Genomic DNA, 4416 nt, shown 5'->3' on the forward strand with positions numbered 1-4416 from the left:
AGCCGGGCTCTGCAGAGCAGCCCAGGACCCCGTGCAGATGTTTTCCTGGTGCGGGGCCATCCAAACAGCTGGGAGGGACCTTCCCGGCGGGATCGGATGGGATCCCAGGGCTTTGAAGTCCGCAGGGTTAGGCAGCCAGAGCAGCCAGCCCTGGGGAAGAGGCCAGGGATGTGACTCAGGAACGGCTCCGGTGACAAGGGGAAAAGGAAAAGCAGTTTATTATGTCTGTGCCGGCGTCCAAGTCTCCGCGCAGGGGAAGCGACGTGCGGCTGAGCCCTGACGGGGAGGGGAGAGCCGGGGGGAGCCGGCGGCGTGGGGCATCACCCCTGGCATCGCCTGACCCCCCCGAGGGCTCCGCTCCCATGGGATTGCTGCAGGACACGGCCAGGTTTCCAGCAGCATCCAGCCCCTCTCCCCAAAATGGCCAGCACAGGGAACCCCTGGGCACGAAGGAAGGAGCGGGCACGAGTCGATGCCCTCACTGCACCTTTGTTAAGGCAGTTAATTAGCCTCTCCAATTGGCAGTGGCTGAACACATGGGGAAATGGAGAGGGTCAGAGCCCAGTTCCTGCCTAACGGAGCTGAGGGCCTGCACCCTCTCCAACGGGAAGGGACTGGGAGGGAGGAACTTGGGGAAGACAAATGCAATTCGATGTCTTTTCATCCCTCCCCCTCCTGAACTATTAGGTTTTATTGTCACAGACATTTTCTCGAGCGCAGGGGAATGGAAACTCTGCTCCTTCCTGAGCTGCGGACAAGCTGAAATAGGAGAGAATGACAGAGGGAGTGTGTGAGGACGGGAAGGGACCGGCCCCGCACGCCCTCCCCGCCGGGGTTAATGCCTTTTGCAGGTGCCGTTGCCCAAATCCCCTGGATCCGCCGTTGCCCCCGGCTTGTGAGGAGCCCGGCTGCTGCACAGGGTCTGGGGCCCCGGGCCCACGGAGGCGGCTTTGTCACTCACATCACAGATCCCAAGAGCAGACAGAACATTAAAACCAGGCGTTTTTATCTCCACCTTCCCAGGAGGGGCTGCGCCGCCCGCCAGCAGCCCCAGCGCCGCGATGCACCACGCAGCTCCCGCGTCCCGTGATGGATCAGCTCCGAAAACAACACCCTGCTAATCTTCCTCCCCGGCAGCCATAAAACTGTCTTCCCAGTTCCTTCGGAGAGGATTTACAGCAGCTCAAAGCATCCCGGAGCGGCTGGTGGAGGCCGGACCCCCCCCTGGGTGCTGGCCCCACACCTGGGGCACATCCTGGCAGCGGGGTGATGCCCCCGCGCCCCCCAGTCCCCAACCAACCACTCCACTTGATTTCCCCCCAAACTAACACTCCTCAACGGGGACTTGGCAGCTCCACCAGAGCAGGTCAGTGCCCCCAGGGCCATGCCTGACCCCTCAGAGCCTCTTGCAGAGGTCCCAGCCCGGCTGCCCCCCTAAAAGGCCCAGGAGGAGAAGGGGTTTCTTGGCTCCACACTGGGCGCTGCCACCACGGAGCAGACAATGGGAGGGCACCCGCTTGTGCTGGGCACGTGGAGTTTTCCTGCAGCTCCTGCGAGGCCGGGATGCTCGCATGGCCCGGCCCCTCGCTGGGCTGGGTCTCAGCCCCCATGATGGGGGGGTAGATGGGGCCAGGCTCTGCCCCGACAGGGACAACCTGTAGCTTTGGTCCCAGCCTTGGTGACCGCCCCACGAGTGGTGAGACATAGAATAGAATCATAGAATGGTCTAGGCTGGAAGGGACCTTAAAGATCATCTAGTCCAACCATCAACCTAACTCTGACAAAAAAAAATAAATAAGAAATAAGCAATAAAAAAATCACTAAACCACATTCCTGAGGACCATGTCAACCTGTCTTTTGAACACCTCCAGGGATGGTGCCTCAACCACTTCCCTGAGCAAAATGAGGGGCAGCATCCCACCCTCCCACACCATCACCAAGAGGCGGCTGCTTTCCAGTCCCGGGGGCTTTCTGGGGTGTGTGACCCCACAACCCCCAGGCACAGCCCACGTTGGGCTCCTCCCGGGGGCCAAGAAAACACCAAGAAACACTTACAGCGGCGGGCAGTGGGAGCCACAGGGCTGCCCCCCGCTCCCCCCGCAGCGTATCCAAGTGGGAAACCAAAAACCCGAGGCGAGCTGTGCTGAGCCCCTGCCAAGAGCCACGGACAGAAATATCCTTGATTTCACCAAGGTGTGAATAACTTTTGACACTTCTAGGGCTTATTGCCTTAAAAAAAAAAAAATCCCCCAGCAGTCCCCATTCACACTCCGCAGGACTGTGTTTCATATGAATGGAATATATGAATCACTGTAAAGAATTTAAACGCTTCCCTGTACAAAGAAAAGCTCCCTCCCTGCCTCTGCTATTGCGGCCGGGCTCCGTGCAGCCTAAAACAAAGGCATGGCAGGGGACGGGGACAAATCCCCATCCCCAAACCTTCTGCAGGGTAGCTCGGCGGCCGAGGGCAGCCCCGGTTTTCGGATGGAGCCAGGCAATGGGGCAGAGCCGGCCGCCCTCCACCTCCCGCTCCAACCCATAACCACCGCCCCTGGCCACGGCTCTCGTGTTTTCCGAAATCCCGATGAGCTCCTGACAGCTCCCCGGGTTCACATCTTCCTGTGCCTTTCCCATCTGGGCTCGGCTCCCACCCTCAAACCCCACTTTTCAGCCTTGGAACAAGCAAATAAAGAAAATGGCTTTATTTCCATCCCTCTGCCCAAACACGCCCGGGACAATCGGCTGCCCCGCTGTCGGGGGGGATCGGGTCAGGCTGCCTGATGGAAACCGGGCGAGATTCCTCCTGCAAAGAATCTCTCCCAGTTGTGTTTTTGTTTTTTTTTTTTAAGCAGTTTGGTTTTCGCTGCTTCTTTTCCCCTTGGGCAATAGGGCGAGGAGGAAAAATGTAACAGGAAGCCTGGTGCGGGCTGGCTGGGTTTCCAGCCGGGATGTTTCCCCTGGCATCGCTGCCTCGGCTCGGCGCGCACCAGCGCATCCGCAGCCCCGGCAGCGCGGGGGAAGCCAGGACGGGGCTCCGGGCACCCGGGTTGTGTTCAGTCCCTCAAAGAGCAGAGGTAGAAACGCCAAATGTGGCCAGGGAGGGCCCCGGGAGCCCCCATCTCCCACCGCCCACCATGGCACTGCCCCGCCGCCAGCTCGGTGTCCTAAATTCATCAAATCCGGCTCTGAAAGGAGCAGCTTTGTTTCCCAGTGGCCCTCGCAGACGGATCAAAAACTGCATTTTTACAGAAGCAATAAAAATCCCAGGAATTCACCGGCCTTATGATTTATTAAACATGTTCCTTATAGCAAAGCTGCCCATAGATGAGAAAATATCTCCGGCAGGTTATTGCCTCGCCTGGGGCTACCGTACAGGGGGGGATCTTCCCTGGCTTCTTGGGAATGTTCGAAGCCGGGGAACCTGGTAGATCAGGAGCCAATTAATGGCAACGCTCTTAAAAAAAAAAAAAGAACACCAAATAAAATAAGCACCTTGTATTTCCCAAGGTGTTTGTGGAAGGAGCCGCGGCGACCTGCCCCGATCCTGCCGGTACCCGGGAGCCCTCGGGTGCAGATGTTTGCAGCTGCAGGAGGGGACAACCTCCCGATGGGGCCAGGGCATCGAGCCGTGTCGCCGTGCCAGCAGCGGCCATCCTAAAGGTCACAGCACTTTCCCCAAAACACTTTTGTTCTCCCAAACAGATTTTGTAACAGCAGAAAGCAAGGTCCCAACGTTAGGATGCGGGTCAGTCCGTCCGGGCCCCGAACACGGCGAAGCCTCTGGGTGGGATTCATTGGGAACAGCACCCGAATAAAGTGGGTCAGGGGAAAAAAGTAGGGATGAGGAAAGGGGAAAAAGAAGTAAAGAGCAACAGGCAGGGCAGGACCTCGCCTGGAAAGAGCCGTTTGGAAGCGCCCTCGCAATATTCCCCGCTGCATGGGGAAAAGTAATCAGAATTACAGGGACTCGTGACTGAGAAATTCAAGCGATTTTCTCCCGTCCGCGCCCGGCGCGACCCGCGGGGGACCCAGGTGAGCGGGGGGGAGCGGGGAGGGAGCCCGGGGAGCGGCGGGGCCCGGGGGCGGCGGAGCCCGGGAGAGACGGAGCCCTTACCTCTGCGGAGCGCGGCTCGGGCGGGCAGGGGCTGGCGGGCAGCGGGCGAGAGGGGCCGGGACGGGCCGGGACGGGCCGGGCACCCCCGCCGCGGGGCGGAGCGGGTCGGTGCGGGGCGGAGCGGAGCCCCGCGGGGCGGTGCGGAGCTCAGCCGGGAGGTGCGGGGAGATGCGGAGCGGGCAGCGCTGCCGGGCTGGGCTGGGCTGGGTTGGGCTGCTGAGATTTCCTCTTTTTTCCCCCTCTTTCTTTTTTTTTTTTTTTTTTTTTTTTTTTTTTTTTTTTTTTTTTTTTTTTTTCTCCCC

General features: G+C 59.5%; 1 protein-coding gene across 1 annotated transcript in view; it reads right to left on the minus strand.

The window, feature by feature from the left end:
- The window catches only part of COL8A2 (collagen, type VIII, alpha 2), a 62140-nt gene extending 57981 nt beyond the window's left edge, over window positions 1–4159 (minus strand). The window contains exon 1 of the mRNA XM_014946561.1: window positions 4115–4159. The gene's annotated coding sequence lies outside the window, so the exon portion shown is untranslated. The remainder of the gene's footprint in view (window positions 1–4114) is intronic.
- Window positions 4160–4416: the final 257 nt, after the last annotated feature.

This window comes from Calidris pugnax, unplaced genomic scaffold, assembly GCF_001431845.1.
Source record: "Calidris pugnax isolate Ruff unplaced genomic scaffold, ASM143184v1 scaffold113, whole genome shotgun sequence".
Taxonomy (NCBI): Eukaryota; Metazoa; Chordata; class Aves; order Charadriiformes; family Scolopacidae; genus Calidris; species Calidris pugnax.